This window comes from Balaenoptera borealis (genome assembly GCF_965194805.1).
Source record: "Balaenoptera borealis genome assembly, chromosome: 3".
Classification (NCBI taxonomy): domain Eukaryota; kingdom Metazoa; phylum Chordata; class Mammalia; order Artiodactyla; family Balaenopteridae; genus Balaenoptera; species Balaenoptera borealis.
The window spans coordinates 148,997,941-149,025,138 of NC_138866.1; the positions used below are offsets into that span (position 1 = coordinate 148,997,941).

At 49.1% G+C, this 27,198-nt stretch overlaps 1 protein-coding gene and 1 pseudogene across 12 annotated transcripts in view; one reads left to right on the top strand and one right to left on the bottom strand.

Moving 5' to 3' along the window:
* HOMER2 (homer scaffold protein 2) overlaps positions 1-27,198 on the bottom strand; it is a 96,658-nt gene that overhangs the window by 62,368 nt on the left and 7,092 nt on the right. For 2 of the 11 annotated variants that reach the window (XM_082388522.1, XM_082388520.1), the window contains exons 1-2: positions 4,472-4,655; positions 1,786-1,984 (exon numbers count right to left, since the gene is read on the bottom strand). The exons of 6 other annotated variants lie outside the window; for them this stretch is intronic. The gene's annotated coding sequence lies outside the window, so the exon portion shown is untranslated. Of the gene's footprint in view, positions 1-1,785; positions 1,985-4,471; positions 4,656-4,678; positions 4,699-27,198 lie in introns of those variants that run through there. 3 more of the 11 variants (XM_082388514.1, XM_082388521.1, XM_082388515.1) reach the window with 3 other exon arrangements.
* Positions 10,383-17,857, top strand: LOC309627029 (small ribosomal subunit protein eS27-like pseudogene; annotated as a pseudogene). Its single transcript has one exon. The product of its transcript is annotated as a small ribosomal subunit protein eS27-like pseudogene (transcript).

Below are 27,198 nucleotides of genomic sequence, written 5' to 3' on the forward strand. Positions count from 1 at the left end.
GAGACTGAGAGTCTGACTGAGAGTCTACCTACAGCCCAGAGCACCCCGCCTTCCTGTCCCCTTGTCTTGGCCACTGTCCTTGCTTCTGTGCCCAACAGCAGCTCTCTCTCAGGCTACCTTCTTTAAAAACCTACAGAAGCCACTGCTTAGAAGAGTAAACTACGACAGGCAGACGGTAGGTTACACAGTCAAGCTCTACATGCCTTAGGGAACGGTTCGTGTCCCAGTCCCCCTACCTGAATCCTTTTCTCTGGACTCCCAGGTCCAGGTTCCCTGCATGGCAGAGTCCCTCAGCCTGGGGAGCCTCAGGTGCCATCTCTTCTGGTCATTTATTCAAAAAGTGTGCTGGGACTGTGGGAAACAGTTTGGCAGTTCCTCAAAAAGTTCAACACAGAATTACCATATGATCCAGCTATTCCATTTCTAGGTATATACCCCAAAAGAACTGAAATCCGGGGCTCAAACAAATACTTGTACACTACTCTTCACAGCTGTGTTATTCACAATGGCCGAAAGTTAGAAACAACCCAAATGTCCACCAACAGATGAATGGATAAACAGAATGGGTTAAATACATATAATGGAATATACTATTCAGACATAAAAAGGAATGAAATTTTGACATATACCACAACACAGATGAACCCTGAAAACATGCTGCTATATGAAATAAGCCAGCCACAAAAGGACAAATACTATATGATCCCACTTATATGAATCAAACAGCCAAATGCGTAGTGACCGAGAGTAGAATGATGATTACCAGGGGCTGGGGGCAGGAGAGAATGGGGCATTACTGCTTAACAAGTACAGAGCCTCTGTTTGGGACGATGAAGAAGGTCTGCAGAGGGGCAGCAGTAACAGGTGTACAACACTGTGAACGTTCTACGTGCTGCTGAATTGCGAACACACTTAGAAGTGGTTAAAATGCTAAACTTTGGGACTTCCCTGGCGGTCCAGTGGTTAAGACTCCGTGCTTCCACTGCAGGCAGCATGGGTTCAGTCCCTGGCGGGAGAACTAAGATCCCACATGCTGCATGTGGCCAAAAAAAACTGCGTTCTCCTGAAGCCAACAACTCCACTTTTTTTTTTTAACTTCTTTATTGGAATATAATTGCTTTACAATGGTGTGTTAGTTTCTGCTTTATAACAAAGTGAATCAGCTATACATACACATACATCCCCATATCCCCTCCCTCTTGCGTCTCCCTCCCACTCTCCCTATCCCACCCCTCTAGGTGGTCACAAAGCACCGAGCTGATCTCCCTGTGCTATGTGGCTGCTTCCCACTAGCTATCTATTTTACATTTGGTAGTGTGTATATGTCCGTGCCACTCTCACTTCGTCCCAGCTTACCCTCCCCCTCCCCGGGTCCTCAAGTCCATTCTCTACATCTGTGTCTTTATTCCTGTCCTGCCCCTAGGTTCTTCAGAACCATTTTTTTTAGATTCCATATATATGTGTTAGCATACGGTATTTGTTCTTCTCTTTCTGACTTACTTCACTCTGTATGACAGACTCTAGGTCCATCCACCTCACTACAAACAACTCAATTTCAAACAACTCCACTTCTAGGAACCTATTCAAGGGCAATAAATGAGGACGTGCAAAGGTATGAGGGCAAAAGGGCAGTCACTGAAGAGCTGTTTATTACACACACCTCCCCCGACACACACGCAATCCTTGTAAATAACCTAAATGCTCCAAAGTGAGGGATTGTTTAAATCAAGCATAAAATACCCATGCAAGACATACCACTCAGCCTTTAAAAATTGTAGTACTTACTAACATGGAAAGATGTTCTTTTTTCCTTTACCCATCATGATTTATTCTTTACTTCGTTAAATTATCATTCAATGATTTACATCCAGAAGTTACTGAATAAGGAGGCCAACAGGTGTTGCTGAGTACAGTCTGTGTCCCCTTTCCTTCTGAACAGAACCAGCTAGGACTTGAAGGGCTTCAGTGTCACTCAAAATCTCTTCTTCAAAGAAAACAAAACAAACAAAAAAGAACTCATAGGTTCCAGAGTTCCAACAAAAGCTCGCCAACACTAGGACTATAGATGTTAATAAGGACATATAGCATTAAAATGAAAAGAGAAGGTTACAAAAAAGCATCCTACTATGATCTCATTCTTATAAATATGCATACTAATATAAATATATATTAACTTAGCAAATATCTACTCCGCAGCTCCATAGGAAAGCTATGCTGACCATTGGGAATACCCCAGAACAAGACCACCACGGCCTCTGCCTCAGAATCCAGGGAGCTCTGGAGCTACCTGTGTGTGCATGAGAAAGACCGGGGAATGGTGACCACAGAGCTGGGGTTTTCTCTGGCAAGGGAGAAATGAGGGTTATTGAATGCGTGCGAGGTGAAGACAGTGAGCCTTGCTACAACCTGAAATTGTGTCTGGGCAAGAGAGAGGCCAGTGTCGCTCGCTTCCCAACCTAGAGGTCAAGTGTAGAACCACCTGGACCAAATAAGACAGGTGTGAGAGGACCCCAAACACCACGGTTGACAGAGGGAGAGGGGTAGGTGCTCTCAAGAGCTTTATACAGGGACTTCCCTGGCAGTCCAGTGGTTAAGACTCCATGCTTCCACCACGGGGGTTACGGGTTCAATCCCTGGTCAGGGAACTAAGATCTCCGATGCTGCGCAGCCAAAAAAAAAAGGAACTTTATACAGCATGGTGCCGAGAGTTAACATTATATTGTATACTTACCATTTTGCAAAGATCTTCTGTTAAGTGTTCTTATCTCACACACACAAATAATAAGCAAGAAGGGCAGGAGGAAGCTTTTGGAGGGAATGGATTTGTTTATGGCATAGATTGTGGTGACAGTTTTGCAGGTGTGTTCTTATCTCCAAACTCATTACGTTGTGTACATCAAATATGTACAGCTTTTTGTATGTCATTTATACCTCAATAAACTGTTTTTCTTAAAAAGTTTAGCTAGCAAGGGAACAGAATTGACAGAAGCTGGATAGGGATTTGGTACCAACAGAACTGAGACCCAAGGTGCCCTCTGAGTGCCCAGGAGCTTGGCTAGATATCTCCAAACCACGGACTGCCCTGGAAAGAGCCAGAACCCTCATTTTTAGTGGTTGTTTGGGCTTGTTTCTAACTCACAGTTAATCCACTGGTTTCCAACCTACTGACCAAGAAGTGGCCATTTATTCATATCTTCCCTGTGGACCCCACTTATTGAAAGATTTTGAACTTCCAGGCAGTATTTATGAAAGAATAATTTGTTTTCTCACTTCTTTATTGACTGAAGTCATGTATAACTTCCAAACAGCCTTCTAATCAGCAGGATTTCACCAAGGTGTCCTCAAGAATTGATAGGATTCCAGCCAAAAAGGAAGGTACATTAGTTACCTGCCCAAGCAGCCTAAAGCAGAACAACTGCCCTTTGTCTTAGGGAAATACTGAAATAGCTTGGACACCGGTTCCTACCCTCCCAGGCCCCTTGGTGGGAACTGCTGGACAGCCATTTCCTTTGCACCCAAGGGCATTGCACACGACACCAAAGACACACACGGGAAGGCACAAGCAGAGAGGACCTGCCCCCGTGGGGAGAGCAACAAGTCCCAGCACCACGTAAGGCAGAAGTGACATGTTTAGCAGTTAACATTATGAGGCTGAAACACCGTATGTCTTAAGGGAAGGAAGCCTAGTAAATAAAAATAAATCCCTTGTTCTAGAGCCACCGTGAGTTTACTCTGACATGCAGAAATAATGCACCTCTCTCCAGCCTTTTATTTGCTGCAGTCCCACGCACACAGTAGGTCCAAAATATTTGCTGAACTAAATGATTTGGCTTCGATGTAATGTGGAAAGTATATCGGATGTGCCCAACAAAGCAAAAATTCCTTTCTATTATTACCCACAATGTCAAGGGCAAATGTGTAACCAGCTCATCTGGTCCAAGAGCTCAGGTGTGGGGGGCCCCAAAGCAGGCCTCCTTCAGTTCCGGAGAGCGTCCCTGGGACAGCTGGCGAGGCCGGAGCTCTACAGGACTGGACCCTACACTCCATGGAGCAGCTCAGAGTCAGAGTCGTGGAGAACACTGGGGCAGTGGATTCCCAAGGACACCCGGGGCCAAGAACAGGCAGGGCTGCTGGAACCCTGCATCCTCCAAGCATCCAGGCCCAGACCTCTATCTACACTCCTAAAAGCCCTTCAAAAATCTAACACTTGGCCCTAGGGACAGAGAGATGAATGAGATGCTGTCCCAGACAGCACACACTGGCAGTGACACCGAGTGAGTACTGGGTGAAGAAAGCCAGCACCTAAGGGTGCAGACCTGAGGGCTCAGGTACGGCAGTCAGAGGTCTTTGCCAGGGATCCTCGATCTGGTTGGGACAGTGCCCAAAAGCCATGGGACAGGACATCACAGTGCTCAGATTCCCCTCCCACTGGGGGCTCATTTCCATGTTCTACTTGAATATCAGGCCCCACCTTAGCAGGGGTGCTGGGTGATCCACAGGGGCTTACGTGCTTGTTCCCAAGTTCTTCTCCATGGAGCTTTTCCATACGCTCACTTCCACAGCTTCAAGAACCATCTCCTCGTGATGAGGCCGAGACGTCTGCCTACAGCCCAGGTGTCTCTCCTGAACGTGGCGCCCACACCTCACCTCCCTGCAGCCCTATTTCAGGTGCTCCCACCTTCGGCTCTGTCGGCACGGCAGAACCCTGAGGAGTCTCATGCCAGCACACAGCAGGAACATCTCTGGCCTCTGTCCGCTCCCCTGCAGCTCAGGCCCTTAACCTTCTTCCTAGCAGCGTCCTCCAATGGGCCACAGGTGTGCTGAGCCATGAGTCTGCACGGCACAGAACTCGGAGGGCATCCATCCATCGCGGTGTGGCTCATCAAAGCTCTGCCCACTGACTCTGTCAATTGCCTGGCAGAAAGCAGGCATCTGGAAGGTGTCTTGAGAAAGAAGTGGCTTTTTTCTCATTTGTACAAAGATGTCACGGGGTTGGGAGGAAGGAGCTTGTTGACAAGGGGATCTCCTCAACCCTCGGGTGCACAGCAGAGCCGGGGACGACTGGAGTGCCCGGGCTGGTCACTTCTGACCATGAGCAGTCTCGTCCGTTTACCCATGAGCTGTACCAATATTTTCCGTGTGTCCATGACGTTAAGAAGATTGGGCAACTCTGGCCTCGCTTACAACCACAGCCTCTCTCTGTTTCTGGATCCTTTCTGTTGGCATCTAAACAAGCTCAGGTTTCTCCCGTGTGCACCACCTGTAAGGCCACATGCCTGCCCCACCCAACATCCCCTTCTGCCCACAGGCCACTGCTCCGGGAAGCAGCACCAGGCTGCTCACCAGGGAAGGATCCAGGAGGACCAAGGCCCAGTAATGGGGACAGTCTAGGTGGGCCACGAAACCACCTCCGTCCAGAATCCCGCCGTCACTCTTCCACCTGGGGCGCCTCAGGTGCATGATTACACATTACTAGTCTAACAATTCAGTTCTTCAACTCTCCCCACAAAGAGGTTTCATGGGTCAAACTGACCTCAGACTCCAGCATTAGTTACAAAAAAAAAAAAAAAAAGTCAAAGAGTCAACCAGGAATTAAATGGAATGTCCAGGAAGAGTTCAGTTAATACATTACCACAATAGAGCACTATGTCACCATTTAAAAAGAGAACATTATTATGACTATATAAATACTGTTCCCTGCAGAGCCAAGAAATGTGCCAGGAATTCTATTTCCTTCTGTACAGTTCCAATGTCAAGAGCCAAATGCTCCTCAAAGGAAAAGCTCCCAGCATCCAGGTCAAAGAGAAGCTTCTCCTCTCCAGCACTCTCCCCACTGTTCAAAGCAGGTGGTATCTTAGTGTGTTTCACATTTGGATCACAACATGCTTGTGGTCATTTTTCTTTTTTGTGGCATTTTTCTATTGCCTTCTTTTTCCTATTGAGAAAAGAAACACAGCCCATCTTCCTATAACCCTTGTGGTCTTCCAGCTTCTTGTTCATTCCGAACATTTCCTGGAATCCATTCCAGTCTCTGTCCTGGAGATATTATTCTTGGAGCTGACGACTTCCAGTTCTAATTTGGACTGGGTGCTTCTGAGGCCCGCTCACAGCCGTCTGTCTGGAAGTTCTTTTCTTTAGGCTCCCAGAAGCTACCAATTCTCTTTCTGCCCCCAGCTGCCTCCTTCATAGGCTTCACCCTTGTTTGGCTGGTGTAGACCCTCAGAATGAGTGGGAAGTAAACTTTTAAGTCCTTGCATACCTGTAACTGCCTTTACTCTCCCCCCTGACACTTGATGAATTTGGCTAGGTGTATTTGCTTCCTAGGGCTATAAATGACCACCAACTGGGTGGCTTAAAACAACAGGATTATTCTCTCACGGTGTGGAGGCCAGAAGTCCGAAATCAGTTTCACTGGGCTAAAACCAAGGTGTCAGGAAGGCCAAGCTCCCTCCAAAGTCTTGAGGGGAGAATCCGACTCCTGGCCTTTTCTAGCTTCTAGGGTTGCATTCCTTGACCTCTCCCTCCATCTTCAAATCTCTCTCTGCTGAGGTCTTCATGTCCCCATCTCTCTTCTGTATCTGTGTATAGTAAAATCTCCTTAGGCCTCTCTCTCATAAGGACACGTGTGATTGCATCAGGGCCCACCAGGATAATCCACCATAATCTCCTCATCTCAAGATCCTCCCCTTAATCACATCTACAGACCCTTTTTTTACCTTATAAGGTAACACAGGTTCCAGAGATTAGGGCCTGATATTTATAGGGGACAATTTTCAGTCTACTCTGCAGGATATAAAAATTTTTTCCAATGGTTAAAAAGTTATTTTCCCTCGGTGTCTTGAAGGCCTGGCTTTACTATTGATTGTCTTTCATCCATGTTATCTGATTAGACGTTTATTTTGCTGGCTCTTCCTCTTCCTGATTCCTCAGCGTGACAGCACTCCTCGTTCCCTCCCTAGCTAATCTGAGTAGGTACCATGGCTTCAAACACCATCCATTGACCCCAGATCCACGCCGGATGAAGGAAGGCTTTGTTCTTGCCCCCCAGCCTTGCCTCTGCCAACGAAGTTCACCCGTCCTCATTTTCCCCTGAGACCTTCCATTAAAGTCCCAGCTTTCAGCACCACGTCTCATTCCTGCCCTGGGATGGACCTGCAGGCTTAGTTGAGAGGCTCTCTGGGGTTCTGCAGGGCAGACTGGCCCGCTCCACTCGGGCCCACTGGGCTCTGGGCTCCTCTGCTACATTTCTGATGTGGCCATACCTCCACCTGCTTTCTATCGTCCAGAAATTTGTTGCAATCTCTCAGCTGCTGCTGATTCCCTCCCATTCACTTTGCTGTCATAGGATTATACTTTTAATAATCTCTTTATTATCATTTTAATGGGTTCTGGGGAGGAAGGGGAGACAGAGGCACATGCGCTGAATCCTTCATCTTGAACTCTACGTTAATCTCCTTAACTTTTCAGTTATAACTTGCATATGCCGCAAAGATAACAGACGTTCTATTCTAAGCCCCTTGTCCGTGGGCTCCCATTGGTGGGAAGTGGGGGTGGGGACGGCAGGTTTCGGGTTCACATCCCAGCTTGTCACCTCCCACCCACCTCCGACACACACAGACCCTCCTTGTCTGAGCACTGCTGCTCCTGACACAGATCTGCCAGTGCGAGTTATGGGACTGGCAGACTGCATGCGGCTTTCCTCTTTCCAGGATTTTTTTTTTAAAAGCAAATTACTTCTGTGGCCTTCCCGATAAGGCCGGAATACAGGCACTGGGACATGAAATGAAGAGAAAGGACAATGTTAAATGGGGAACATCTTTTGCAGGTTCCATCAGCCCAAGAGAACCTTTTCACTCAAAAGCGAAGCCTGCGTGACACATCCCTGCCTTACCAAGGCTCAAGTTTAAAAATAAACACGGGCATTTGAAGGAGCGCAAAAATAATTTGTGCCCGAGGCTCCACAGAACCCCATGGCACCAGGTGTACGCTGACCCCGCAGGAGCTGAGACAGGCCACGTTCAATAGACAGTCAGCCCTTGTGGACCTCAAACAAGCGGTACACGAGTAAAGGGAGCCTTTTTGTGCTGGATTCCCTTGTACTACACAGCGTCAACTGCACCCCATTCAGACCAACCACGGGCGTCTGCTCTGTCTAGCTATTCATACAAGGGCTGTGAAGGCAGCCCCCATCCCCAGGCCCGGAGCCCAAATCCAAGACCTCACCCAGCCTTTGTCTCCTCCTCCCTATCAACCCCTGTACCAACGTACAGGACTAACAAAACAGAAGTTCCCGCTCATCCATACCTGTGCCTTCAGAGGAGCTGTGCCTTCCCCCTGGAATGCCCCCTTGTTCACGGCCACCCCCCACTTAGCCCACCCCCACTGGTCAGAATCCTACCATCTTTCAAGACAAAGTGCAATTTGGTCACCTCTTCCAGAGGCACCTGGGTCCACCACCAGACCGGATTCTCTCTCTGGAGCCTAGCTTTCTGTGTCTCCTCTGTGGCCCTCATATTATTCTGCCTTGTCTTTGGGTAGCTATAGGTGTGCTGTACCCCCCAAATTGGACTGTAAGCCCCCTTGGGCAGGAATCAGGTCTTCATTTCCAGAGCCCCTGCAGCACCTTGATAGAGGAAGTGCTTGAAGTTGTGGCCAGAGCTTTGAGTGAACCCAAGTCACAGAGGGCCCAGAGGGACTAGCTCCTGGCTGGTGTGACCCTGTGAAATTCCACAGGGCAAACAAGCAGACCTTTGTTTGACAGCAGTGGGAACCCCTCTCTACAGCAGAACTGCTAGGTAATGTTTTCCTTCCAGGCACACATACACACAAGCACACATACACACGTGTATGCACACATACACACACAGAGGCATGCAGAGATATATTGACCTTCTCAGCTCCAGCCTGCAACAGGACAGCTGGAGGTCCAGCTTATGGCTTCCACCAGCAACTCCTCCCTTTACCCCAGGTGCTGCACAAATGACCTTTCCCAATGCACTCTGCCTGGCCTGAAAGCACAGCTCTACTGGGGTGAGCTTAAGGGCCAGGACTACGTTTTACGTGCCATGTCACAGCCAGAGCCTGGCACCCAGAAAACATGTCGTAACAAAGTGGTGAGGGAATTCCCTGGCAGTCCAGGGGTTAACATTCGGCACTCTCACTGCCGTGGCCCAGGGTCCATCCCTGGTCGGGGAACTAAGATCCTGCAAGCTGCATGGTGCAGCCAAAACAAAAAAAACAAAGGGGTGAGAGAGAAGGGTGCACAGAGAGAACAAAAGTGTCCAAGCAAACGGTCAGTCAAGTTCCATTTACACTTCGTTAGGTTTGGAAGGAAATGTACAGAGCATTGGTAAGTCTTCAGTAGACAGAAATAAGTGACTATTAGAAGAATGACATGTTTTCCTATCACACTGTGCTCTGGTTATGATGAATCAGATGGGGGCTATTTATCATACTGGATTTTCTACAGGTTCTTCTCCCTTTTGGAAAAGGTCTGACACTCGACTTTTAGCAGACCCAGGCAGCTAGCAGGTGTCCAGACAGTTGGGGCCTACGTGTGCCCAGAACAGCCCGTGCTCCTTCCCATATACCAAGGACACACTGCCCGTCCCCTCCAAAGGCCCAGATGGCCTGTGTGTAGACTTCTCCCCACTTTCTTTTCATCTCCTCCAAGTGCTCTGCGTCAAGCTTCCATCCTCAAATTCACGAGTTTCCATGCACATTCACATCTGCAGCGCAATTCGTGTGCCTCTCCTAAGGCATCTGGTTTTTAAATAGGAAATGCCTTTCCATGTCCTACAGCAATGCTAAGATCCACTCACCAGATCTTGGCAGTACCTTGGAAAAGGTATTTCCTAGAGGTCCTGGCATGTATTGATCATCTGTCGGTGTCTGGCATCGTGCTGGGCGCTGACATACATGGCTCACCTCATTTTCCCAACAACCTTGAGAATCAGTGTCTGTGTCTTCATTTTACAGAGGAAAACAGGGGGAAAAGATTAAGTATGGGGCTTCCCTGGTGGCACAGTGGTTGAGAATCTGCCTGCCAATGCAGGGGACACGGGTTCGAGCCCTGGTCTGGGAAGATCCCACATGCCACGGAGCAACTGGGCCCGTGAGCCACAATTACTGAGCCTGCGCATCTGGAGCCTGTGCTCTGCAGCAAGAGAGGCCGCGATGGTGAGAGGCCCGTGCACCGCGATGAAGAGTGGTCCCCACTTGCCACAACTAGAGAAAGCCCTCGCACAGAAACGAAGACTCAACACAGTCATAAATAAATAAATAAATAAATAAAAGACCGTGAATTTCTTAAAAAAAAAGATTAAGTAATGCACCCAAGGGCACACAAAGTTATCAGGCGGGAGTCACCTGGGTCACCTAAACCCAACACACCCCTCAGGCTCCCTTCCCACTTGTTCCATGAGGCCCCACACCTGTGTTCCCTGACCCTCCTCCCCAGGCTGCCTCCCCTGCCACCATGTTCAGGCAGAAGCCCTCCTGAGGACCTCAGCGGGTCTCTGGGCAAACAGGTTCATCCTTATCCATCTCTCACCAAGGCTGTCATCCCAGGCCTTAAGGAATGATCCAGAAATCCAAATCCTGCTCACCAGCAGCAACCCCACAGTCCTTCCCAAAGTCTCCACAGTCAGGAGAAAACCCAGAAAATACCTCCTGAGTTCCCCAAACCTTCAGGTTCCTGCCCAAAGGCTCACAACTCCTAAAGGTGCCCCTGGGGCCTATTTGGACCATGTTGATGAACCACCCACCAGGCAGTAAGATGGGGCAGCAGGCAGCAGCTGGCCCACCTGGTGCTTCAACAGCTGGCCTCCTGGGTGGCCACAGAGAATCTCCATCTGGCCCACCTGGGTCTCTATGCAGCCACCAGTCACCCAAACAGGTCTCCTCCTACTGCAGCACTAAACAACTAACTCAGGAAACCCCCTTTTCTCTCCAGCTCCTTGTCCACACTCACCCCTGGTTTGTGAGGCAGGCCTCCTCCTGACCATTACAGAGTTCGTGCTCCCTATTGACCTTTTCTGGACCACATCTACCCACCCACCACCCTCTCAAACAGCACTTCCTCTGGGAAGCTAAGATTCTGCATCCAATTTCTTTTTTTTTAATTAAAAAAAAATTTTTTTTATGTGGACCATTTTTAAAGTTTTTATTGAATTTGTTACAATATTGCTTTTTTTTTTTTTTAATGTTTTGGTTTTTTGGCCACGCGGCATGTGGGATCTTAGCTCCCCAACCGGGGATGGAACCCGCACTCTCACACTGGAAGGTGAAGTCTTAACCACTGGACCGCCAGGGAAGTCCCTCCACCCAATTCCAATGTGTGGGTTTTCCCCAAGCAACTCTCTGAGACACCAGCTGGGTGTCCTACAATCCAACTCAATTCTGATACCATCCACCTGAAGAGAGGGTCAGATCCCACAGGTCACAGGTTCAGTCCCACAAGACCCCCTCCCGCCCCCACTTCGTATGTCAATCACAAGTCCAGTTACCACCTGTGCTTCTCACCAGCTGGTGACAGATTCAGGGTCTCAACAGTTTGATTCATTTGCTAGAGCAGTTCACAGAATTCAGAGAAACATTTTACTCACTAGATCACTGGTTTATTATGAAAGGATATAACTCAGGAACAGCCAGATGGAAGAGACACATAGAGCAAGGTATAGAAAAAGGACTCAGAATGTCCCTGCTCCCTCTGAGTGCCACACGCCCCAAATGCCCTCGTGTTCACCAATCTGGAAGCTCTCTGAACCCTGCCCTTTTGGGTTTTTATGGAGGTTTCGTTACAGAGGCATGATTGATGACATCATTGGCGACTGATTCAACCTCCAGTCCCTCTCCCCTCCCCAGAGGTGGGGGAGGGTGGCTGAAAGTTCCAACCCTCCAATCATGTGGTTGGATCCCCCACACCATCCTCAGGTGCTTTCCAAGTCACCTCATTAACATAACAAGACGCCTTTAAGGCTCTCTTCACAGGAAATTCCAAGGGTTTGAGGAGCTCTGTGCCAGGAACAAGACGAAGACCAAATATATATTTATTATAAATTATCACAGAAGCCTTCCCCAGCCTCTCCCTTCCAGGCCAGACACCCCTACCATCTGCCCTCGCGACACCCTGTACCTCTCCTGCAGAGCACAGCTGGATGACCAGGCTCCTCACCAGCACTTCCCTCCCCCCTCAAAGTCCCCGGTCTTCAATCTCTTGTCATCAGACTCTGTCATCCTCTACCCCTCACTGCTGCTGTCAACCACCAGCCCCGTGTCACTCCCCCTCGTTTCTTGATGATTTCAGGATCACAGGCCCTCTCTCCTACACGACTCCTGTCCTGATTCTCAGTCATTTCGACCCACACATACATGATCCTTCCAACTGGCCTCCTAACTGCCTGAACCTCCCTCAGCCTCTCCAACTCCCTGTCAAAACCTGTCGTTTATCAATAACTCCAAACCCCTCTATCATCTTCATCCCATGCATCCCACTCTCTGCAACTGGCACCCACTCACCCACCCCGCCCGGTTCCTACTCCCAATCACCTTTACCTGCTCTATTGCTCATGGCATTTATCACCTCTAATATGCCATAAAATTTACTTATTTGTTATAGTGTGATTTATCGTGTGACTCGTTCGAATGTAAGTGTCACAAAGGCAGGGATTCTTGTCTGGTTCACCACGTGCAGCACCTGGTATACCAGATACTCAACAAACACTTGTTGAATGAATGAATTTTACTTTTGTAATTATTCAATATCCATCTCCCCTGCTATACTGTAAGCTCTACAAGGACAGAGGCCAAATCCATCTTAGTCACCCCTGGAAGTACTCAGTAAATATTACTTAACTGAGGGAATGGAGGAGCAAAGCTCATATTGAAGAACTGCATTGCTGGGCTAACCTGCTGCTTGCAGGCTTCCACCCAGCCTGCTTGGATGCACCTCTCTTCCCTTGGGCTGCCACCTGAATACAGGTGACCTAAATAAAGCTGTTGATTCTGAAAAACCCAAGCATGAAGCATCAGAAGCCCATAGACACGGAGATCTGAGCATAAACAGTGCTTTCTGCTGCTGCCATGCAAATATTTGATCCCATGGATGTGGGGGAAATTCATTTTACCTGTTACCAAGAATAGTTTCAGAGGCTACCTGAAAAAGTGCATTCTAAAAACAGATTACCTAGAAGACCCTCAACCATGAACTTCCTCCCAGCAAAAGACACTTAACGAGATCCTATCTAGGTTTCAGATCATAATTTCAGTCTGTGACTTCCTCTTCAAGCTGCACTCATGACTCACTAGGTTAGTTTAGCCATTCGTGGGTAAGAGATTTGCTCTAGGAAAAAAACATATAAATAAACCAAACAATTTTTGTAAGATGCACAAACAGAACCAAATTTCACTACTTCAGACTTAGTCTGACCTCTCACCTAGGATGGAGGGGCTTGAAAACCACCCCCTTTTGTGGAGATAAAGTGCTGACAGGGAAACCAGTCCTGAAAATCACATCACTCAAGCACCTTCCAGCTCTGGTTCCTGACAGGCAGCTCCTTCTATTACAGCCAGGAGAGGCCCAGCTACAGCAAAGCTGCCAGGACATTTGGGGGAAAAATGTTCTCGTGCATCTTTCAGACAAACAATGCAGGCAATCAGCTAAAGCTTGAACCCCTGGCAAGTGTGGGCAAGATCCTGATTCACAGCCAAAAAGCAGGTGAGAGCAATGTGGGCTTTGGTGAGCTTACCACCCTGCTCTGTGTCAAGATTAATATCGATATAACTCATCCGACATAGACCCAGACTAACAGGTTTACTTATTGGGGACTCAGATGCCTACTACGTGATCTGAACATTGTCTTAATAGATGTGATTGCAACATACAACTCAAGAAGACTTAAGAATTAAGTCATTCTGAGAAACTCTACTGAAATCTGAGAAGAAAGAAACTGGAAGAGAGAAGGATGAGAAAAGGAAGACCAAGGACTGGGTTCGGGAGATTCAGGGCAAAATGTGTAGAAAACTCAGCTGCGTTCCAGTGGTGATGACTTCCCCACGAGAATGCACCTCTTGCAAAGGATCTCCTTCATCCCTCTCCAGAGGAGGAGAAGAGGAAACACAAGAAGAAGCGCCTGGTGCAGAGCCCCAATTCCTATTTCATGGATGTGAAATGCCCAGAATGCTATAAAATCACCACCGTCTTTAGCCATGCACAAACAGTTTTGTGCGTTGGCTGCTCTACTGTCCTCTGCCAGCCTACAGGAGGAAAAGTAAGGCTTACTGGAGGATGCTCCTTCAGACAGAGGCAGCACTAAAAGCACCCTGAATCAAGATGAATGGGAAACCATCCCAATAAACACATTTTGGATTTAAAAAAAAAAAAAGGAAAGAAAGAGAAAACTCAGCTGCATGAACAGCCATGGGTTCACATCAGACTAAATACCTGCTTATAACCCCTGCCCTTTGGAAGGTGTGCTAACAGAGCTTCCTTAAACACACCTCTTTTCTTTTAAACCTCAAGTACTTTTGAAACAAAGATTGTTTTTGTCATGGAACTGTAAAAGTCTCAGAGTCATACAACGTATATAACCACCAGCCCACTCAGAGTCCTGGCTGTGTGACGTTAAACAAGTAACTTAACCTCTCTGAACTCATTTCCTTATCCATAAAACATGAAGCTTAAATGAAATAATGCCTATAGATAATCAACAAATATTACTTCCCTTCCTCCTGGCAGAACTCAATCTTCTACAGAATCCAAGTAAGACACCACAATGACCGTCTGGCATGACCTATGTCTGTCCAGCACACCATTCTGTGGCCTCACAGATAAAGAACCTGTGTAAGTACAGAACAGGAAGATAGCTGGGAAATAATCAGCCAGTTCTGAGATGCCACCATGGCTCCTGAGGGGAGGGTCATCTGCCAGAAGACAAAGTAGCCTCCTCTTCCCTGCAGAGTCTCCAGAAATCTCCACCAAGTACATATAGAAACCAGTGCCAATACTACAGTGGTTGGGAGGATGCAGATGTGGCCTGAGGCCATGGTTGTCTCGCGTGTGCAGTCACGTGGCAGTGAAGGGACAAATAAGACCAACTAAGAATTCACTGGGCTGATACAAACAGCTGATGGATGCAGCCTCTCAGGGGAAAACTTGCATTATATCACATGACACCTTCAGCCGCTTTCGTGACATTTCCAGGGCTGTGCCAATTTTGCCGGCTGCTTGCAAGGCAGCTGTTTGAAGCTGCATCCCTTTCTCTAAGAGGAGAACCTCCTCGGGCACCCAGCCAAGCTCTCCCCCTGAGAGGCTCCCAGAGGTACAGTATGACCAGGCCTGGGCCACACTGCCATGCTCGGTGTACTCTACTTAATTATTTAGGGAATAAGGCATTGTTTCCTTTGTGGGCAAAGCTTTCAGAATATTTAAAATTCACGGGAGAAGACAAGGAGTGGCTTTTTTTTAGCTCCCTCCTTTGAAGTAAGGGATATGGCTTTCAATCGGGTTGTGGGAGTCCAATTCCAATTTTCCAGAATAGTCCATCCTTGGTGAAACATGCCTGCTTTAAAAAAAGAACAAACAAAAAAAAAGAGAGAAGAAAAAAAAGGGAGGAAGCCCTGACAAAGGCCAAGCTCGATTAATCATCAGTTTTGTCCCATGGGAGTCACTTTCAAATTTAGCGGATCAGATTCTGTTGGTGCCAAAGTCAGGTAGGAGCCCAGCTATTGCTTGGGAACACGCTGGTTGCAGGGAGGTACGGGGCCCCCCTAAGACAGCAAGCTCTGCTCAACCCCAGGTCCAATTCAGTGCTCGTCTCACCCAACTCCACATCCTGGAAGAGATGCCACAGGCCATCGAGGTGGGCACCTGAGGGCCCACAGAGGTGGGCTCACAGCCCCGGATGAGACATGGGGAGGGGCTAGGCACACCCCAAGGCAATGCCCAAGGAACACGTCCCCACACCACAGATGGGTCACCTGAGGCCCCAGGACGGGTGGAGGGCCCACTCCCTAAAAGGACAGTTAATGCACTGTCTCCAAAAAGGCAGGCAGGTTTCCAGGGGGCCTCTGCACCCCAGAGCCGCATACCTGAGCACCTGCAGGGGGTTCATCTCTCCCAGCAAAGCTCAGCCCACAACATGGTCTTCCTGAGGTTGAGGAAAACCTGGCAATGCCCAGAGTTGTGTGCTCCTCAGAACAAGAAGGTTCGGACAAAGCTTTTGCAGCCGTCACAGGCCACCTCCTTCTGTCCCTGCCCTGTGTATATACCCAACCTGTAACAGGTGCCCTCAGGCTCCCTCAGACACCCACCCGGCTGCCTGTGCCTCCCTCCCACTGGTCGGAGTTCCCCCAGACTTGTCCACAAGAGCAAATCCCCCTCCTCCAAATGGCAGTGCTCACCTACATGGAAACAGCTGTCTCCTCCCCCTACCTCTTGGCCCATGTTCTCCCCTCTCTAAGCTGAACATGCCCAAACCCTTTAAACAAGTGGTTCTAATCTCTTTTTGAGTCAAGGACCCCTTTGAAAATCTGATAAAAAACTATGGCAAAAAAACACAAAAAACTATGGCCATCCTCCCTAGAAAAGCACATGCACATATACAACGCTCCGTACGGTTTGTTGGGGCGGGGGGGGGGTGTTCACAGACCCCTGAACTGCATATAGGGACTTCATTTTAAGAAAACTTCCTTCAAATCATCCTAAGGAAACATGTGGCCAGACTCCTCCTGCTCTGCTCTCCCTCCTAAATTGGATGAACTCTGACACCCAGAACCAAATACAACATTCTAGATGCAGAGTGAAGCAGACCCATCACCTCTATTATAGCTATTTTCATACTTCGACTGAGGTCTTCAAAGTTTTAGCCAGCCTTCTAGACAACCACACAACCTGGGCGGACTCACATGGAACTCACCATCAACTCAAAATCCCCAAGTCTTTCACATGCTCGGGAAGATCTGCCCCACGTCCCACCCCTTTACCTCGGGGAGAGCCAGGAGGCCACACCCTCTGAGTCACCCAGCATCATCCAGCCTCCCGGTCCTCCCTGCTCTGTTCATCCCCAAATCAGAGCCAGTCCCTCGCTCCTCCCTACATTCTCAAATCCTCTGTGGCCTCACTGAGGTCCTTGCAATCAGCGGGCGCCAGCTGTCCAGCCAGAATAGTCCCTTCACCTTCATGCCTTAACGGACACTAGGCTGGTCCCTGAGGATAGCACTCCCCACACCACGCACAGCCCGTCTGTTCCTCTCGCCTCCCACAAAAGCAGAACACAAGGGGAGACGGGCAATTGGTGTCCTTGTGGCCCCCCGAGCACGTGGCTCTCTCTGAGCCCCTGAAGGCGAGGCCATTCCAGACACTTGCCTCCCCTCCCCACCCTCACCAGCCTGCAGGTGTTTCCGGTGATTGATCGGGGGCTTCAGCTCCGAGCCCAGCTGCTTCTTCCAGCCACCTCCTGTCACCACCACCATCCACACGGATAGCCCCCAGCACCCTGGACTCAGCCCCTTGACCTCCGCCAGTCCAATGCCTCCTTCCCCATGCCCTTCAGTGACTTCCCTTCCTTCCCTGAATGGCCCATACCCTTCCCACGGGCTATCACTGTTCCCAACCCCGTGGGAATACCCTGCCTCTCAGCCTGATGCGTCCTGCCATCCGCCTCCCATGCCCACACCCAAGCAACTGGGCAACATCACAAAATTGGGTGGACATGTTTCACTTTAATGGCATGTTCTCGGACCTCAAACTGTCGCTCTGCAATGGCCCACAAAGCCTGGGTTACTCTGGGAGGCTTACCACCTGCTCCCAATTTCACACCTTTTTCTTCTTCTCAAACTTCCCACACCCAGTCCTCCACCCTTTTTTTTTTTTTTAACTAAATTTATTTATTTATTTTTGGCTGCGTTGGGTCTTCGTTGCTGCGCGCGGGCTTTCTCTAGTTGCGGCGAGCAGGGGCTACTCAGTGCAGTGGCTTCTCTTGTTGCAGAGCACAGGCTCTAGGCGCGCAGGCTTCAGTTGTGGCTCGCGGGCTCTAGAGCGCAGGCTCAGTAGTTGTGGCGCACGGGCTTAGTTGCTCCGCGGCAGGTGGGATCTTCCCAGACCAGGGCTTGAACCCGCATCCCCTGCATTGGCAGGTGGATTCTTAACCACTGCACCAGCAGGGAAGCCCCTCCCCCTTGCTGTGAGCTGATGACCCTGTCTCAAACATCATGGAGAAAACAGGAGGCTTGGACTGGAACTCATGCGTCTTCCACCCCACCCAGACCTGCCTCTATCTGCTCCCACTGTGGCCTCCTTCCCTCCTTTCCAGGAGAGGGTGCCTCCCTCTCCCCGCTCCAAGGGACAATTCTTCCCCTGATGCCCTGAACCCCATGCCTGTCATCTTCTCAAGGCCTGGGCTGCTCTGTCACCCCGCTTCTCTTGGGCAGCATTCCTGCCATCATCACGCATGCTGGAGTTCTCCTATCTTAAATACCTTCTCCCTTTACCCACAGCCTCTCATGTTGTCTTATTCCTCTGCTCCCTAAACAGTCAACTTCTTGAAAAAGTGGTCCACGCATCCCCCACGCAACCCCTGTTCCAGCCTCTCATTTGACTTCCAGCCCACCTGGTGTCCGGCCCCACCTCGTCACTGACTGGGCTGAGGTCAGGGCCACCAGCGGCCACCATGCCACCCAGTCCCAGGCCACTTCTCAGCAGCGCTTGACACTGACGCCCAAGCCCTCCTCCTGGAGACACGGCCCCAGTTCCTCCTCCCTCCCCGGGGGCTCCTCCTCTGTCTTCCTTGCTGGCTCCTCCTCTTCTACCGGCCCCTCAACAGTGGGTGTTCCTGAGCCCTCTCCCCCTCTGCCCACCCTCCCGATCCATCGTGACCTCACGCAATCTACCTCCAGTCTGACCTCCGCTGAGCCCAAGCTGCATACAATCCACTGCCCTCTGCCCAGCTCCACTCACCACCTCTGGCTTAACATGATGCAGTTACTTGCCCTTGACTCACCCACTCCACACCTAACCTGCTCCTCCTGCAGGCTTCCCTACACCTACTATTTGCTTAACCCCCAAACCAAACGGGTCCTCTTTATTTCCTCCCTCTCCCTTATCCTTACCCCATATCCAATCCCTCTGAAAGTTCTCCAAACCATCTGTGGAATCTGCCCACTTCACTCCCTCCCCTCTGCAACCTTAGGCTCAGTCAGCATCCTCTTTGAACTGGAACCCAGGAACCCCGTCACTTCTTCTTGCTCAGGGCTCGTCCTCTTCCATCCATTCTCCACAGAGCACCAGAGAAGTCTTCTTAAAAATTAGGAAGGGCCGTGTGGCAGGCCTATTAAAACCCTTCAGTCTTGGACTTCCCTGGCGGTCCAGTGGTTGAGATTCCGTGCTTCCAATACAGGGGGTGCAGATTTGATCCCTGGTCGGGGAACTAAGATCCCACACACCACGCAGCGTGGCCAAAACATAAATTTTTAAAAAAACCTTCAGTCTTATCCAATCTCATGGCATCTCAGATAAAAACCATAGGCCATGCCACAGCCTATGAGGTCCCGTCCACCTTCATCCCTTCCTACTTCTCTCCAACCTCAGACTGGGTGCCCTCCCTTCACTTGCTACCAGCCAGCCCCACAGGTCTCATTTCAATTTCTCAAACATTCTGGGCAGCTCCTTCCCACGCTGGGTCTTCACACCTGCTCCTCCACCTAGAATGGGCTGCTCCTGTTCTTCAAGTGATGTATAGCAGCTTAAATGTCACCTCTTCAGAGGCAGCTCATAAACATACATTCTAAAGTCAGTCTCAGCCCTTGCTTCTCTCTCTCATGGCACTGAGCATGACTTGCAGTTACTTTATTTGTGGATGCTTTTAAGAGGTTTTTTTGTTGTTGTTGGGGGGAGGCGAGGGCTGGGAGTGGGCAGAGACAGGCGGAATCTGTCTCCCTCACTAGAATGTAAATTCCATGGGAATAAGAGGAACCATGTCTGATTTAAATCATTAAATGTTAAAATGATAATATTTTGGATATATGTGTTTAAAATACATTAAAATTTATTTCACCTGTTTCTTTTGCCTTTTTTTTAAATGGACAATAGAACATGTAAAATTACATATGTGGCCTTCATATTTCTATTGGACTGTGCTGGTCCGATTGGCAAGGGTTGGGGGGAAGCAGATTATGATATTATGTTGATATAACGTTGTATTATAGGGACTTCCCTGGCGGTCCAGTAGTTAAGACTCTGTGCTTCCAATGCAGGGGGCGCAGGTGTGATCCCTGGTCAGGGAACTAAGATCCCGCATGCCACAAGGCGCAGCCAAAAACAAACAAACAAACAAAAAAACCCATTGTCTTATAATCAAATGTTTTATGTGATAAACAATACAGAGGGGCATGGGCCAAGTATTCAGGTACACAGAAGACAGGTAGGTCAGGCTAGGTTAGAGCAGGCTTGAAATGCCAAACTAAAGAAGATAAAGTCATGAATCATTTCTACTTAGCTGGGCGCCCTGTGAATTGACCCATAGTCTAGATATTCTTGTCTGCATAAGACTCAGTGTTCCCATGCCCTCCCTTCCCCTTCTCATACTTAGAGAATCAGACTCATCAAAAGAAATGAGGTTTTGTTATGGTCTGGTTTTTCTTACCATCTCAGCTTTGGGCCACTGCAAGACTCAGAGTGAGGTCAAGGAGACAGCGCTGTGCAGAAGCACTCAGTCCATCTTCCATGGGACACGCCCTACATCAGATGGTGGGGCAGAGGGCACAGATAAGCCACCCCCACCCTGCCTCTGCCCTCAGGTGTCGAGCTGACCCTCCGGGTCACCACATTAATGTTCATTCCCTCCAAGAGATTATCTGCTCCCATGGAGCAAGGAAATCCACTTCTCACAGAGGTTAATAAACTTACAGATCTCATTACTCAAAGAAGTCACGCTGGCAAGAACTTTAATGCATTTTTTAGAAAAGGTCTGGAAGAATTATTAACAACAGAACAGTGACTGGCTACTCAGAGACGCGAAAGCAAAAAGGGGACTGATGGGGATGAAGCAGGCTCTCCCCTCCTCCCACGCAGCATCCCCGACAGCTGCGGACAGCAAAGCACCTGGAATCCAACCAGGGTGGCCGTCTCTGACTGCCCATCGTCTGGGTCTGGGACTGCTTGCCTCTGCTCCTACCCCCAGGTCTCTTGGATGTTGGCAAGTAGTCTAGCTGTGGTGACTGGCACCTTTGCAAACTCACATTCCTGAATCTCCAACTAGTCCCTCAGGTTGCTCACAAATCTGTATTTGCCCCAGCTAACTCCCTGCCCCACCCCCAACAACCAGCTGTACCAAAGCATTTCCTCTCTTCCCGATCTACCGCTTGGTTCTCAGATCAATTCCTTAGCTCACACTGAGAAGGAAAAGCCAGTTGGGACTTCCCTGGTGGCGCAGTGGTTAAGAATCCGCCTGCCAAGGCAGGGGACACAGGTTCGAGCCCTGGTCCAGGAAGATCCCACATGCCGCGGAGCAACTAAGCCCTTGCACCGCAACTACTGAAGCCCACACGCTCTAGGGCCCGTGTGCCACAACTACTGAGCCCACATGCCACAACTACTGAAGCCCACGCGCCTAGAGCCCATGCTCTGCAGCAAGAGAAGCCACCGCAATGAGAAGCCCGCGCACCGCAACGAAGAGTAGCCCCTACTCACTGCAACTAGAGAAAGCCCGTGCACAGCAACGAAGACCCAACGCAGCCAAAAATAAATAAAATTAAAAAAAAAAAAAAAAAAGCCAGTAGACCCAGCTCCCTCATTCCCCTTTCCACCACAGCCTCAAAATGCCTCCATACCTGCACCTTGCCTGGTCTCTAAGGATGACCCTCCCAGCTGAAAGCTCTTGTTCTAGTTCCCTCCTGCCTCCAACCTCACTGTGCCAACCTCACTGCCTCTCATCTTTCTCTAATGCCTTCAACCTCCTCCTTTCCTTTCCCCCTCAGACTTCCAACATGCTCAACTTATGAAATAAAAATCAGTCTTCCTTCTACCCTGACTCACCCTCAAACTCACCTTCATCTTCAGCCAGACTTCTCTATTCCCCTACCACACGCTCACTCCTTAAATCACTGCGGATGGATTTATGCCTTCACACTTGGCTGAAGCTGCTCTTAAAATCCATCAGTGCCCTAACACTCCCACCCTCACAGTGGTATTTAGCAGCATGCACCTTGGGTTCTTCACTCCTGTTGAGTACACCTCCCTTTTCAGCCTCCTCTCCCCTGGCTTCCGTGACACCTCTCTCCTCCAGCCTTCCTCCAATGTCATCACCTCTAAGACTCACCCACTGGCTTCTTTTCCTTCTCTTCAACTGTCATCCTTTCCCAGAGTTCCATCTTCACCTTCTTGACCCACTCTCTCCTTGGCTGATCAAATCCATCTCAGAGGTGATGGCTCTCAAATCTGTACCTCTGATTCTATCCTAATTGCTAAGTGCTAGAGCTGAATTTCTACTGATAGAGGCCACTCCATATGACCCACTACAAGTGGAAATTCACCATAATCACCCCAGACTAAACTCTCATCAATTCCCTCCCCAAAACTGCACCTCCTCTTGTGTTCCCAATCTTGGTTAATGGCACCACCATCCACTCAGCCATACAGTCTAGAAATATCCGAATTGCTGGCAACTCTGCCTCTCCCTTTCTCTCATTTCAACAATCAAGAGCCGTGGGTCCACCTCCCACGTGACTCTCAGGGAGTCTCTAGCCTCCAGAAAGTGCATCTTAAGAACATGGATTCTGCTCTCAAACAGGCTTGAACTTGGTTTCCAACTCTGCCACATCCTGGCTGGGAGCTTGAACAGATCACTAATCTCTCAAGCCCAGTGTCTCCAACTATGAAAGTGAGGGTTGTTGTGAGAATTAAATGAGATATTATATAGACACACTCTGCATGGTAACTCCAACCCACTAAGTTCTCATTAAATAATAGTTTAATTTGTGTCCTAACTTAGCGACTCTACAGGAAAGACGTTCAGGCTTTCTACCTCTCACCTCCAGCAAGGTGTCTTACATATATTTTTCTATTTTATTGTATTATGTACATTCCTAGAAGCTGCCTCAGATCTAGAACAGAACAGGGCAAGGTTTACATTACATAAGTCTGTGCCATATCTGCTTTCTGCTCTCAGCATTTCTTGCCTGGACTGTGGCTAGTTCCTATGAGGTCTCTTTCCTCTAATCTCTTAACTTTCTATGCAACCCTTCATTACCATCTCTGGAATAATTTTCCTAATGCAAGTAACATTCTTCTCTTCAAAACTGAAAAGTGTTCCCTCATTATGTATAGACTGAAGTCCAATTCCATGGGATACAGCATGGTTCTGCCTCCTACCCCAAGTCACCTCTTCCTCTCTGAGCCCACTGCCTGCCACTGCCCTGGGGGTCAGGCCTCATTCTCTGGTACCAAGACTAACTGCTCCCCCCACCTCCAGCCTCACCCATGGCTGGCTCCCTGCCACCCACAGGATGAAGACCCAACCACTTGGCACAAAGGCCTTTCCTTCATGTCTATACCTTCCTGACCCCTTCTCCACACTCACCATGTACTTCACATTCTTTCTCACCTCCCTGCCCACTACTAACAGCTAACGCACATCACAATGTGTATTTCATTTAAACCTCACAACCACACTATGACGTTGGTACTATTATCATTCCCATTTCACAGATGAGGAAACTGAAGGTCAAAGAAGGTCAGTATCTTGCTCCAAGTCATACAGCCAGAGAATGGCCAAGCCAGGCCTGAGTACAAGGTTTCTGTCCTTGACCTCCATACTCCACTGCCTCCTATGGGAAGCTCTCTCCATCTAAATGCTTTGCCTTGCTCTGCCTTTCTGTCTGCCTGGGAAACTCCTACTCATCCTTCAACACTCAGTTCCAAGGTCATCTCCTTCGAGAAGACTTGTCTAACTTCTTGCAGAGTTAAGCATTTCATCCTTGTCCATATTTCAATACAAGGGCTTATCTCATTGCCCTAATTAGCTGCCCACCATCCATCTGCCTCAGGAGGGCAGGGACCCTGTTCTAACAACCTCTGTCCTCCTGGAGCCTGGCCCAGAGAAGGTGCTCAAGAGCTAGGGGATGGCCATTGGTCAAAGAGTCAAGAAAGCTACAGGGTGGGCTTCTCTGGTGGCGCAGTGGTTAAGAACCCGCCTGCAAATGCAGGGGACACAGGTTCAAGCCCTGGTCGGGAAGATCCCACATGCCGCAGAGCAACTAAGCCTGTGTGCCACAACTACTGAGCCTGTGCTCTAGAGCCTGCAAGCCACAACTACTGAAGCCCGCGTGCCTAGAGCCCATGCTCTGCAACAAGAGAAGCCACTTCAATGAAAAGCTCATGCACTGCAACGAAGAGTAGCCCCCACTCGCTGCAACTATAGAAAGCCCACGCGCAGCTACAAAGACCCAATGCAGCCAAAAATAAAATTAATTAATTAAAAAAATTTTTTTTAATTATAAAAAAGAAAGCTACAGGAGCTGATGAACAGATGAAGGGTGATGAGAAAGGAGTTCAGATCCATATAAGTGGGTGGGAATCAGAGATATGAGCCTCTGAAACCAACTACTGTCTAGTCCACATGGCCCCTGGTCCCATATCCCTCCCATGTTAGTCCACTAGGTAATGTTTGGTTGATGTCCACCTCCCCACTAGACTGCAAGCATCATGGGACCATGGATGTTCATCATTGTGTTTGTTCCCAGCACATACAACAGTGCCTGACACAAGGTAGACGGCCACGATTCCTTTAAGGAATAAAAGAATGAATATACAAAGAAGGGTTCCCTAACCAGCAACACAAATACCTAGTCTGATGCCCACAATGGGGGAGAACTCCTTGGTTTTTTTGTCCACACTTGCACCTCCCCATGAAAGCAACTGGTTGGTAGACTGGCTTTCTTGTTGGGATGGGTGGGTCAGCTTCCTAACCTTCCTTGTCCACTGGCTGGTAACATTCCTCCACCCACACGACTGGAGAGGCTTAGTGATATGAACGAGAGCTTCAGAAGGCAAACTGCATATTCTCTGGGTCACCCAATGACAGGGAGCCAACCTTGGCAGTACTCAGGACTGGCCAGCAGCTGAGGACTCGGGGAGCGCCCAAGAGGATTAAAGATGAAGAATGGACCATTTCCAACCATGTACTCCAGAAGGTACCTCAGGAGTACCTTGAGGAGTACACCTGCCAACCTCCTACCCAAAACAGAAATGATCATGATGATCACGGTGAAGTTGGCCACCACTGATGAAATATTTATGTGTGAGACGTTGTGCTAAGTGCTTTACACACATTTTTCTCATTAATCGTCTCCGTCCTTTAACAGCTGAAGACAGTGAAGCTTAGAGAGAGAAAATGACTTGTCCAAGCTCACACAGCCAACCAGGGGGGCTGGGGTCTGTACTGAGCCCCCCTGAGCCCTCCTGACAGGTGGCCTTCCGTGACAATGGACTCATCTTGCTGAGACAGCCAGTTTTATCTTCAGTCCACTCGGAGGAGTTAGAGAGCTCATCCTCAGACCCATGACCTGAAATCAGCCTCGATGCCACCTCCACCGGGAGCTCCTTTTCCTGCCTTTTGGAGCCTCCTGAAACAGGCTCCATTCCTCTTCCCCAGGAGGACCTTTTCTCCATCACCCACCCCCCCGGGACAAACAACTCTCCTGTTCTCCATTTATCTGAACTACCCCAATTAAAAGCTTTCCCAATTAAAAATTCCAAAAGGGATCCAATGCCTGGGCAGCAGGGTCTACAATATTCCTCATTAATTGGATCCCTATGGACAACCCCTACCCCATAACCCACAGACAAGATTTCCCCCAGAGCACAAAGGGAGGAAGGAGGACAAAGGGCTGGCTGGGCGGTTCTGCCCCTCACTGGTGATCTGGACCAAGATCTGCCCAGGACACGGCAACAAAAGAGGGACCGTCAGAGCCCCTCTGGTAGCTGAGACTCAGCCTCAACTTGGTTGGGAGGCACCTGGGTACTAAAGGGTCTCTTACTGCACAGCTCTCAAGCTAACTGCTTTGGCTGGTGGCGATGCCTTATCCTAAGCTTTTCTGCATGGGGTGAGGGGGCGCCATGGTCCCCAATTCCTCAGGAGAAGAAGAAGACGAAGACAATCAACCAGGCTTGTGAATAAAATTGTTTAAAAAGAAAAAATCTCTAGTCGTTGACAAATGTCTAAATGTGTTCCCCACACACGTATTTTTATTCTAACAAGCTAATTTGAAATATAATTTAAATAAATTCTACCAGAATGATACCATATGACTAACAGCACCCGGCGGCAGAACTTCTGGAGGCTTCATCGTACATTCAGCAGAGGTTTCCAACCTGACACTGTTCCCACACAACGCACACCCGCTAGGACACCGGCTCCTGCTGCCAGCGCGTGCCTCCAAGTCTATAAATACGACTCGGGGGCAGCCTGCGTGAGCAATACCTGTAAGTGTAGACACAGAACACACGGGGCTTGGGGACCAGCGTCTCCAAACCCATGCAGATTAGAAGCTCTTTGCCCCAATTCCTCTCGAGGCTGCTTTTTGCTTAATTTATTTTCATGCTAGAAAAAAAACAAAGTCTAACCCTCAAGATCCGCAAGGTCAGGACCTGGTACACCTGAGAGTTCTAATATTCTGAAAAATGCTTTTTCTCCATTGTAAATCTGTTTGGGGGCTGCTGTTCACTTTCGTCTGACAAAGGTGAAGGAAGTTTTTCTTTTCAAAGGGAAAAGGAGATCCCATCCCCACTCCATATGCCAAAAGGAAGTCTTTCTCCAAAGGTTTTAGACGCCAATGCTGGCTGAGTAACATATCACAGGATTTACCCAGGTGTTTTTTTTTAATTGCCTGACAACTGAAGCAGGGACTGAACCGTCCCTCCTGTATGTATGTCCCTGCCAATCCCCTCGCCAAGGGAAGCATCTCTGCAGGAGGGGCCTGATGCCCACCAGACAAAGGGCTTTGCAGCAGAAGGGGCAAAGGGGTGGGCACGGGTGCTTTCTGCTTGTAGAGAGCCTTCTCCTCCAGGTCTTAAAGCAGAATTACTCTGCCCTGATATTTCCAAACAAGCAGAAACAGTTTGAGCAGCTGGGTCCTGGTTCACCAACACCCTTAGCAACAACGACGAATCCTTGGTGTTCTTACCAAGATTCACTAAGGAGCAGT